Source organism: Amborella trichopoda, chromosome 11, assembly GCF_054954075.1.
Source record: "Amborella trichopoda isolate Santa Cruz 75 chromosome 11, AtrichopodaSantaCruz75HAP2 v2.0, whole genome shotgun sequence".
In the NCBI taxonomy this organism is placed as follows: domain Eukaryota; kingdom Viridiplantae; phylum Streptophyta; class Magnoliopsida; order Amborellales; family Amborellaceae; genus Amborella; species Amborella trichopoda.
The window spans coordinates 32,087,900-32,100,966 of NC_142346.1; positions in this window are offsets into that span (position 1 = coordinate 32,087,900).

Here is a 13,067-nt window from a genome sequence, read left to right on the forward strand (position 1 = left end):
TTATCCATGTAAAAAATTCTATGAAGGGCTTTAGAAGGTTTTTTGATGTCAAACCCGGTACCCATAATCTTTATATGGGTGGAAATCAAATGAAAAGGGTCTTAGAAAAAGGGGACTATGTATTGGAGCTCACTTACGGTAAGACTCTCATGCTTAAGGATACCCTCTATGCACCCAGGATGAGGAAGAATCTCATCTCGGTTTTCAAGATGAGTAAAGCCGAGTTTGTGCCATGTTCAAGGAGGAAAAGGCCTATGTGCATGATGGTTCTATTAATGGAGACCTTATTTTTGTAGCCCACGTGGTTCAAGGGCTTTATGAAATTAAAATAAAAAAGGAGTTTGCTTACTTGGGTGATGATTTACAAAATTTTACTTTATGACATTTAAGGTTAGGTCACATTAATCCATCTAGAATGCATATTATGATGAAAGAATGATTGCTTGATAAAATGAATATCTATTCTCATAATAGATGTAAGGCTTGCCTTAAAGGAAAGTTGGTAAAGAAGTCCCACCAACAGGTCGAAAGGGTCTCTAGTCTTTTATAACTAATCCACTCGGATGTGTGTGGACCTATGAGTGTGTCTATCATGGAGCACACGAGATACTTCATAACATTAGATGACCATTCCCGTTTTAACAAAAGTGAGGCTATAACCAAATTCTAACAATATAAAGTGGAAGTTGAAAACTAACTAGGTCGAACCTTAAAAAACCTTAGATCAGATAGGGGTGGGGAATACACCTCCCAAGCCTTCCAAGACCTTTGTGTCCAATATGAGATTGTCCACCAAACCACCATGCCTTACTCACCCAAACAAAATGGGGTTGCTGAGAGAAGGAATAGAACCCTAGTTGAGATGGTGTGAAGTACGATGAGTATCGCTAATCTTAGATTAGAGTTTTGGAGGGAGGCAATTCTAACCGCCACTTATGTCCTTAATCGGACTCCCACCAAAGTAATTCAATCAACTCTTCATGGGCCGACCTCCCTCAATAAAACACCTCAAGGTTTGGGGATGTTCAGCAGATGTTCTCATACCATCCCAAAATAGGTCCATACGTGATCCTAAAACCATAAAATGTGTTTTCATCGGATACCCAAGTCATGAGAAGTAATTTAGGTTTTATAACTTCTTGAATCGTAATGTGATTGAAAGCCTTGATTCCCATTACCTTGAAGATGAATTCCTTGAGAGAGAATCAACCCAAAAGAGAGTAGACTTCCATAAGCTTCAGCTTAACAAAAACATTGAAACCAACCCACGTAGGCGAAGTGAGAGAATAAGGAGACCACCTACCTTTTTCACTTACCTTGGGGAGGACTATGAGAGAATTAGTGAAGAACCCGATGATGAACCTTATTCTTACCTACATGCCATGTCTTGTCCGGATCATAAGTTATAGAAGGAAGTCATGCAAGATGAGATAAATTCAATCATAAAGAAATATGTATGGGAGTTAGTCTGATTACCACTTAACCTTAGATTCATTGGATGTAAGTAGATATTCAAAAAGAAACTAAACTCCAAAGAGCGTATTGAAAAATACAAGGCAAGACTTGTAACAAAAGGTTTTACTGAAAAGGAAGGGATAGATTATTTTGACACTTGTTCACCTGTTGCCAATATGCCTTCAATTAGGATGATCATATCCATAGAAGCCTACCTTGACCTAGAATTGCATCAAATGGATGTAAAAACCACCTTCTTAAATGGTGACCTAGAAGAGGATATATACATGAACCAACCCAAGGGCTTTGTTGTGAAAAGAAAAGAAAAGTTTGTATACAAACTTAACAAATCACTTTATGGTCTCTAACAAGCTTCAAGAAGATGGTTCCTCAAGTTTCACTAAACCCTGATTAGGTATGAATTCAAACCAAATGAGGATGACCATTGTGTATACCATAAGACCAGTGGGACTAGCATTACTTTCATGACTTTATATGTGGATGACATTCTAATACCTAACAGTACGCTAGACCACGGCGGCTATCTTCTTCAAGCACGGCGGCTATCTTCTTCATGCACGGTGGCTATCTTCTTCATGCACGGCGATCAAGCTTACAAGCATTGTGGCTATCTGCTTCACACACGGTGGTAAAGCTTACACGCACGACGGATATATTCTTCATGCATGGTAGTAAAGCTTACACGCATGGTGGCAATCTTCTTCACGTACGACGGTAAAGCTTACACGCACGATGGCTATCTTCTCTCTCTTCGTCGGTCTCGTACCGTCGCACGTGTTTACTCGCTTCTTCTGCTTCTTGCTGCTGCACATGACGGCACCTCATTGTCGCGCACTGTTGTCCTCTTACACTCGTGAACTTTACCTTGCCGAAAAATCTCGGTCCTTACAATATCGGACTTAGAATCATTGCCCATCGAGATGATATGTTCCCTAGCTTTAAGCTCCTTAAGTTCTACAAAGCCGTTTTTGGACCTGGATATGTGCTTAGTGGCCCCAAAGTCCACCCACCAATCATCATTAGACACATTAGTTATTAAGCAATCAACCACCATACATGTAGTATTCACGACCTTGGTTGGGTGTTTTGGGTGCTCATTTGTTTTGGCATTCGGATTTGAAATGTCCCACCTTCTCACAAATAAAACATGTCCCTTTGGGTCTGTTGTGCATAGGCTTTTTGTTTTTATTTTCAAAATTCTAGTTTTCATTATTGTTCCAAATTTGATAAAGTTTTCTTTTGTTAAAGCATTCTCCTTATTGAGGGTTTTGAGTTTGGGCATGGCGAAGTGCAACAACCCTCCTCGAAGATCTACGATCCCCTTCATATTTCAATTCAACAGCAAGATGTTGAAGCATAAGATCCTTGTTGTTCAAAGATAAAGTAGTCACAACAAATTCCAAGAACTAAGCAAACTATTCAGTATGGTTAAAACCTGTTGTTGATCATTCAAAGCATAATCTGCACTAATAAGTTGTTTGCCTAGTAAAATCATTTTTCTAACATGTTCAACTATAGAGTCATTTTCCTTCATCTTAAAAGAATAATACTCTTGAGTCAATACTTTTAAATTACTCATTGAAGTCACCCCAAATTGTATCTAGAATTTATCATAAATATCTTTGGTATTTTTAAATTTATCAAAGCTCAATAATAATTCATCATCCATGTTTCTCAAAATTATACTCCTACATTTCTTATTTTCTTGTTCTGAATTAGCATAAGTTGATTTTTCTACCCTATTGCTAACATCAATGGGCTCAGTAGGAACTTTAGTTGAAATAATATGATCTAAATTTTCAAGCTCTAAGATCAAAGTCAATATTCTTTCTCATGTATTATAATTTGGCCTATTGAGTCTTTCTATATTCAATTCTAGCTTTTGATCCCTGAATAATAAAAAATTACAGACCAAGAAAATTAAATCTCGACTATAGTTACGATCTCACAGGAGGATAGTATTGATTATCAAGAAAGATAGCTCAAGAAAAATTTGCAACAACCGGTGAAGCCTCAATGTGGATTAGCGTAATCAACAATTCTTCAACCCCTCTCAGCAGATGAACCCCATATTGCAAGCAAATAGAGTATAAGAGTTTCCAGTATAAAAATTTCTCTCTCCAGATTTGGGGGGGGGGAGGGGGGGAAATAAGTGATACTAACAAAATGGATGATCTCAAAATGGATTAAATAGCAATAAAAAAAAAAAAAAGATATATGAGAACAACAGAGGAGAATATTGTGTATTATCTCAGAAAAGGGAAAAAATATTGATAGACTAATTATGTTGGTATAAGGATTTAGGGCATCTATAAATAATGCTCAATATGGCCCAATATAACAAGTTAAATGAAAACAAATCCTACATGTTAGAGAAAGATGTTGAATATGCAACCCATCACAATGAATTTTAGGCAACAAAGAAAAACAATCATCAAGTAACAGTTGCCCGTTGAAGAAAAATAGCCATCCATTGGAGAGAAAAAAAAACAGTCATCGGTTAAAAAAAATCTAACCTCCCACTCTACTCTTCCTTCTCACTACTCTCTCCCTCTTGAATGGACAAGATCTCTTAGATGGTGATTTGCCAAAAAACAAATCAGAGAAAACCTCTCATCTGCAATGAAATTTTAGAGAGAGAGGAAGGGAGCAGTAAGTTTTTCCCTTTCTTTATTTTTTTTCATGATAGATTGAGATGATCCGGTATGATCCTTCATAAGTCTAAAAAAGGGGGTGTTATAGAATGGACAAAAAATGCCCTTATAAAGACTTTTGATAACTAAGCAATAAATTGGAATATAATCATTTATTATGGGCATTACAAAGAAATCACTATAGAAGTAAAAGGACCTCAAAGAAATAGCCCAATTTTTATTTTTTATTGACAGAAAGAAATTCTATGTGTATTGATATTTATGATAAAGGCCAAAAAAATATTAATAAAAGAATAAAAAGATAACCCAATAAGTTGTATTCGGAAGTCAATTTAACAACCTCTCTCTAACACCGTTGTTAGTCCCAATAAAGAAAATTAATAAATAAATAAATCAAATTAATAAACAACTTACTCGGATCTGTCCTTAAATCAGACAATGGACTTAAGGTTCCATACCAAAACTATAGACCAAGCCATCCAAAGAAAGGCTACATTGAAAGTCCTCTTTGTTGAATCTCATGCACCCTTTTTCCATCCTTCTATGTCTCTATTTTACTTGGGGGGTTAACCTATTTTTATAGAGAACTATTTAGTTTGTAACTCTCACATTCATAGTCTATAAGAGTTGAGATCAAAATATAACTTTTGCCTTAATTCACTTAAGCGCAGCTAATTAGGATTAACAAGTTATCAGCAAATGTTAATCGTGTGTAATAAGCTAAACCTGTAATTAGTGCACTAATGACTCACATAATAAGATGGCATCCAAGCATTCCTATAATTTGATAGAAAATGCATAGAAATTAAATAATTTTGTACATCTATAATATAGAAAAGCAATTATTACAAGGAATCCAAACACATCAATGGGTTTTCCCTCCAATGACACTAGGTTTTCGCTCTAGTGCAACGTCTTATAAAAGTTTTAACATGGATCCTAGTATATGGTATTGCCTCATGTCAATCACATGGTATACAATCTTGCTTTTGTACTGTTATTGAAAAATAAATTCTCGTGCGAAAATGTCTTGATAGGTCACATTTCCAACATGTAACGCAATCCGAATTTTACAACGTTGGACCACCTTTTGTTATCATTTTATACTTGAGATCCAATGTTTCAAACATCGGACTGCTTCGAAATAGGAAATGAGATTGTACCAAGTGGTCCGATGACTCAAAAATTGAATGGGGGACAAATTTGACAAAAAAAAATTTTTATAAGGGCCCATCCTTCTGAGTAGTAACAGCCTTTTTTGGGGCCTTTTCGCTATAACAATTTAAAAAACAGGTACCGGCGTAAATTTTCCTTTTTTTAAGCTATATTAATTAACTTCTCACATTCATTCGAAACTTCAATATTGTTTCTTAACTATGATGAAATCCTTATTATTTTCTTCTCCCTTTCTATTGTATATTTATATACAATTTTCTTACATTCGAAAGATTCTATTAATGTCAATATATTCGAAATGCATCAAATTACTCCTTGCTAGGGCTAATTAGCCACTCTATTTGTTTCAACAAAAATGTAATCCAATTCAAATTTACTCTAGACTCCATGGGTAGTTTCTGCGAAACGGGCCTTAGAGAAAATTTGGAGGATAAGATCGATAAACCACCCACTTCATAGATAAATAGAAGCCTTAGTGAGCCTCCTACTTCTTAGGGCCGAAAGCAAATTAAAATTGGTAAACAATTGGGGGAAGGCCCTGTAAATTTACCTCGTTTGTGTTAATAAAACTTTCTTCAAATATCTTCAACTTGTGAGAGATTTCACTAGTAAGCTTCGTAGTAAAAGAGTCATTTTGATCAGAGACATGGGTGTTTGCCTGTTGATCTTCCCATCAAGCTCATGAATTGATTCAAGAAGGGAAAGAAGGGATTCACATATTATAGAGAGAAGAAATGAGGATGTGTTTATGCTCCAAATTGCTGGCAGGGGACTTCGCCCCCATCTTGGTTTCGAGAGCAAACAAATCGATGAGTTGATAGAGTATGGGTCCTATCAAATTACAGTCTAAGGGAAAATCGGGTCCGAAGACCCTATCCCTCTCGGACCGCAGACAAAGCCGGCTTTCCTCCTATCTTTACCTTGGAACTCAACAAAGAAAGCTTTCAAAAGTGAGTTTGAGATAAAGTAAGAGATTTTAGAAAAATAGATTTAAAAAAAGAGCAATGGAAGAGAACCACAAATAAACAACTAAGCTAAGGAGATACAAATAAAAAGGGGTAAAGAATCTAACTACAAAATCCGAGGGAGTTTAGAGAGAGAAAATGCAAGAGATGGGCATGCTGAACAGAGAGAGAGAGGGATATGCTTGAAAGTAACTGAGATCACTTGGTGAACAGGCTAACGAGTGAAAGGTTAGCATTCATCACGAGATTCAATTGGATCCTATGGTTAGGGGCTAAAATCACCCCAAACAGGTATAATATACAAGATCATTTCGCTTATATATATTTTCTTCTTTTATATTTTGATCTAGACCCAACGGGTTTGAATTGGTCTTGTCAACTTGGGCCTAGCTAGAATCTATTCATATCTCGGTCCTACATGTAGACTCACATCAGACTCGACCCAACCCATTTTATAGTGCAGGTTAAATCCTTTCTAAAAAATATAAATGGTCTTATAGCATACAATCTATAAATTAAAATATTGTATCACATTTAAAGATGATAAGGGAATGATCTTTACGTATTTTGAATCTATAAATTAAAATATTGTATCACATTTAAAGATGATAAGGGAATGATCTTTACGTATTTTGAATATATTGGAGTGTATTTAATTTTGGACTATCCACTTTGGAAAGCCTAAAAGTCCTAACCTGTCATGCACTTTTATGTTAACATCCCCTTTTTGCCCTATCTTTCTCTAACCCCCTTGAAACTATTCTCTTTCTCTCTCTCCCCCTTCAAAGCCTCCCCCTTTCTATCTTTCAGCCATCCAAACTCTCCCTCTTTCTTTATATCCCTATGGCTTTTACCCATCTCCTCTATGTCATGACAATTCCCTATCTTAAACCATTTTCATCTCCTACACTACTTTTTGTTAATCCACACATGCCCCTTCACACACACAATACTCTCCCTCTCTCAAATTCTCCAAGTAAGAGCTTCTTGAATGATCCTGCAAAAAACCACATAAAAGATAACAACAAAAACAATGTTATCAGAATTGGACCGGTCACCAAACTAGTTAAGGGTATGAGCTGGTAAAAACCGATATGATTGCTGATTGAACTGGTTTGACTAGATTTTAAAAATATAAAAAACAATATGAAAATTAGTTTAAAAATATATAATATATTAAAAAAAAAGTTGCCAAATATATTTAGTCGGTCGAACCAACTAGTCAGTCTAGTCAAAACTAGTAAAAGATTTATTTTGACTAGTTTAAAACCAAATTCTAGTTTTTTACTCTAGACCAAACTGGCCAATATACCTGTTGGCAATCCGATCGATCAGACCGGTCCAATCTAGTCTTCATAACTACAACAAAAACCTTCGGCTTGAAATGGGCTCATCTTTAATATTCCCATCAATTTCTCTTTCTCTCTAGCTTAAGATGGGCTGGGAATTCTAGAACAATTCAAGAGTGTCCTTGTTTAATCAAAGAATATATATATATATATATATATATATATATATATATATATATATATATATATATATATATATATTTTATTATTATTATTTTTTTATCTTTTGCTAACTCACAAAGATTTCTCTCACTCCCTTTGGGACTTCGTGTTTCAGTTATCGTTTCATGATGATTTAGGATATAGATTGTGAAAATTGAACTCGCTCTTTCCCTCTCCCTTGGGCTTTCTAGAGGAGTTTTTTAATCTAGCTTTTTATAGAGAGAGAAAGGGCAAGAGGCCAAAGGGAGAGAGTGTCTTGGAGATGGAGAGAGAAAATAGAGAATATACTTAAAAACTCCATCCGCACTTCTTTGAATTTCTCTTTTAAAAGCACAATAAAGCTATTGTTTTTTATAGTTCATTTCTTATCCATCTAGCGAAGCCATGATTTGTTGTGTTTGGTAGAAAGAAACTAGAGTCGAAATTTAGGAATTTTTTTAACCTTATATTGAAAAACTTACATTTCCATGTTATTTTTTCAGCTAATTTACTGAAATTTATTGCAACATATTTCTATCATGTTGATCTACAAAACCCTACAGATAGTTTTGAATCAAAACATAAAATATTCAAGATTAGTAATGATTTTTTGCCCCAAAATATTCTTTGATTCTTATATTTGATTTTTGTTTCTATTTGCAGCTCCTTAAGATGAAACCAACTTCTAGTTTTTTATTTTATCATCTTATAATTTTCTTCAATATTTTGGCTATTTTTCCCCTTTTTTTTTTTTTGGCCATTTTCATTACTCTCTCTATTTTGGAATTTTTATTTTTTTTTAGTATTTTAAAAGCCAGTGATTCTTGATCCAAATTGTCGATTAAGTCAAGACTAAACCTGTTCTGGGATGTTATGGGTCCCCTGCCCACTTCCACCCTAAAACTCCCCTTATTATCTATATATATATATATATATATATATATATATATATATATATATATATATATATATATATATATTGGAGGTATGTCTAACATTTTCATAGGTCCCCTAAATCCCCATCCCATAAACTCCTATTTTACTTTTTATTTTATCTTATTTAGATTTTAATATTTTTTAAATCATTGCTTCAGACTGATCCAGCCTGATATGAATCCTTGATCCAGTGATCCAACAAGCAGTCTATGGAGTAAACGATTCATCTCTTGGATTTGAATATTCAAACACTAATTTTTGGTTACTCGAGCTAACCCGATGAGTTGGCTCGTCCAGCTAGAAAGAGTTAGTATTGGTTCGGCTAACCAAGCCAAATTTTTGAACATTGGGTAAAAATAATTTTATATATTTAAAGGGTGTAGATTTTGTTAGGATTTAAGAACCCTCTTAGATGCGGAAACATGAATCTCAAAAAATTAGATCCCACCAGTAACATGTACTTATCTTGCTAAAAACAAAATAGGCAAGACTGCGAGCTATAATACTAGAAATAAAAAATAAAACACACATTTCACAAGAGCACAAAGATTTACATAGTTCACCTTAAAAAGGCTACATCATACATGCATGGCAAGCAGAAATCCACTATATCAATGAAAGTTACATCACATATTTTGGGACACAGAGTTGCCTCTTTAATCATCGACAAAACCTAGTCGAGCAACCCTTTTAAATTCGATCTCCTGACTGTCATCGCCCATCGAACTCTTCTATTGCACAGCCAAATTACTATCCAAAAAGAGATTCATCTCTATTATACAGTTAAACCACTATCCTAGAAGAGAACTTTGAGAGCAACTAAGATTTTCTATCACTAGGAAAAATCACCTAAAATCTCTATAGGAATTGTTTTTCTACAATAAAAACTACCTCTTAGTCTAAAGGAGAGCTCTGGTCTCTCCAAGGGGAGGCAAGGTGACACCATCGTAGGTTTCTCTTCACGGGAAGCTCTCTTCTCTATGGGGAGGACTTGCCCCTGATGCACAGAAGGCCTCTACCTCTCTCTCTAGAGGAAGCCACATTTCTCATATGGTGTCTCAAATAGGGCATACATATTCTTTCATCTCTTATTTTTATATATAAGATTAGGAATTCCCACAACATAGAAACTTCTTATAGATGTTACATATATCTCAAAAACCAAGAGATAACCTAGTATCTTAATCTTTTTTTGTTTATATTTGCTTTGGAAAACTTATCAATATCAATTTCAATACCAATCACAATCCCACATAATATGAGATTTCCTTATTTTTGGTGATTTTGCATATCACCATATGTAATACATATAAGGTATAAACCTTAAACAATCCAAGTAATGCGTGCCTGTAAATTATTCTAAAAGATGTAGTTTTGGTGCTAGAAAATTTTGTGATGACTTAAACATTCTCTTCATCCGTAATCATATAATTTAAAGCTCTAAAAGAACGTGTAGATTAGGTAGATATATAAATATTTGAAAATCTTGAAAGTAGATGGTCTAGATGATGCCTTACAATATGCACTATTTTCAATACTTGAATGATGCAGTCGAAATGATCGAACTATTATAAGGAGTTGTAGGATCACGGTCGGAAAAATTAGATTAGCATTTATTTAATTTTTTTTTTTTTTTCTCTTTATTTTTTTAACAAGTATTATTTTTCGTAAACTATTTTTAGTTTGGAAGTATTTTTCTTTGTGCATGAGTTTTAAGAGATAAGGTACTTACCTCTTGGATATGTGACGTCCTCTTATTCTTTTCTTGCTTTTTTTCTTCTTCTTTTTTTTTTTTTTTCCATAGGGAAGAGATTGGATTGTCGGTAAAGATAAGTAAGTGTTTCTTTTGGGAAGGAAAATTTGTAAAAGTTATCTTTGAATATGGGACATTAGAAGAGGGGTTTAATAAAAGGAGATGCAACTGTGTTTGGCAGATGAATTTTTCACTGAACTTGTGGAAAGTGAGTTAGAGAAAGAAAGAAGAGTTGCATCTTTTATTTACTCTTGACGGTGCGTGAGGAGGTCTTGAATCTTTGCGTACGTGCTTCTTTTTAATGATTTATCCTTAGTTTTTTATTTATCTCTAAAATGTGGCTGTATTTGTCAGATATCGATAGCCGGCAATTTTTAGCTGCATCAGGTGATATCAGAATGTCAATCAATTCTTTGTGTGATCACAATGCTTATCGATAAGGCAACATGGCTCGTGGACGTGCTCGACAGTCATATATCAAGAATGAGCCAATCCAAAGAGAGCAAGACCTTTGAGATATAGAGATCACATATTTGAAAAGGCAATTAGAGGAGCTAACCCTGTGCTTGATGCAAAATCCAGCCCCGACAGACTATGATGATGGTAGTGAGTTGGATAATGTTTTCGAGAACATTCCATGTGCACGCTCCTCATTGGGAGCCTTATGTTTCGGGCAGCAGATCTTGGGAACTAGGTATTAAAGTTGATATGCAGGGGTTAGTAGAATGATTGCAAGCGGAAGACTATGGAGCACATCTTCAAATACAAAGATGTGCCTGATGATAGAAAGGCTAAGCTCGTGACCATTAAGCTTAAGGGTCATACATCAGCCTGATGGGAGCAATTGAAAAGGGCTCCAGAAATAGACAAAATTGAAGATCACTAATTGGGAAAAGATGAAGAAAAAGTTGAGATAGCAGTTCTTGCCCTTAAACTACACCCATAAGATGTTTCGGTGACTTCATACCCTTCGGCAAGCGGGACAGTCTGTTGATGATTATATTGACGCAATTAGTGGCGCAAAATAACTTGTCTGAGACTAAAGAGCAGCTAATTGCCTAATACATAGTATGACTGGGCCAATCGATTCAGGATGCCCTAAGCTTGCACCTTCTATAGACTATTTCAGAAGCCTATCAACGTGCTTTTATGATATAAAAATATCAATGTATGACCAAGGCTAGCGAAGCCACGAGAGGATATTGGGGTCTCTGTACAGTACAGACCGATTTAATGATCGTAGTGTAAGGCCTGAAGATGCACCATCTGGGGGCTGCATGGGTGCCACTGCAACAACTATTAGTCCCCCAAATAGTGTTGGTCTAGGGGCTAGAGTTAAGGGCAACAACTCAACTCTCCGTTATTTCAAGTGCGGGGAGGCAGGTCACAAAGTTGGAGTTTGTAGGGAGTCGAATAGTTGTCTTGATAAAGGTAAACAACTCATGATTGGGGAAGAAAACTTAGATGATGCTGACGGGTATGACGATGATACAGTTTATGATGAGGAGCCAGATGAGGATGATCTTGTCTATAGAGATGTTGGAGAGTCCCTGGCTATTCAAAAAAGCCTAATAACAACCAAGCACGAAACTCAAGAGGATTGGTTGATTTTATATTGCTAGCATACAATATGTGACATCCATTCAATTTGATTTATATGTATTCGATGTATCAAAGTTCCTTTTGGTATATATATGATAAGGATAATATATTAAGTTTTGGACCGCTATTAGGTAGGATGTGGATTTTAGTATATATCATAAGGCTTTTTGTCCACCATAAAAACATCCACCATAAAGGTTACTTGTGGGAGACTGTAGAGAGTGATATTGCTCATATAATTTATGGAATATAATTAGCTTTCATGATTTTGGTATTGGTAGTTTCAATTGTCCAAGTTTTGATTTTGAGAAGAGTATTTTGTATTTCCATGAATTGAAGATGTAGTTTTAGTTATAATTATTGTTAGCCAAAATAGGAGAATGTTAGAAATATTCCTATTTTGTGGTTTAACAATAATTATAGAAATGTAATATTGTCTACAATTTAAATGAATTGGTTATCCAATATTAAGATAATGATTATTGATAACCATCTCCCCACTCCCTCTTAAGAATAAACACCTTTCATGGGTTAGGATTAAGAAAAAAGAAAATAAATAGAAAAGAGATATAAGGTACGGTCTGGCTCTTCCTCACTCTCCATAAAGAAGTTTCCCATCAAGCTTGGAGGAGAAAAGAGTTGAAGGCCGATCACCCTTCATATATCTGAACGAGAAGCCCTTTTAAATTTACATGATTTTCAATTTCTTAAGGGGTCTGGTTTCCATACAGTTGCAACCGTAAACAATCCCACTACGGTGCACCTTCAAATTTTATCATAATATATAATTTTAATATAAAATGTTCTTGAGATTATCTCAAAATCTATTTTTATATCTAATTATAAAATTTTAAATTTTAAAAATAGTTAAAATCAAGTAAATCTATAAACATATGAAAATCTTGAAAATAGACGGTATAGATAATATGTTGTAAGATGCACTATTTTTGAGACTCAAAATCTTTGTAAATTTCATAGTTATACATCTGATGTTGAGATGATTAATCACATGGTT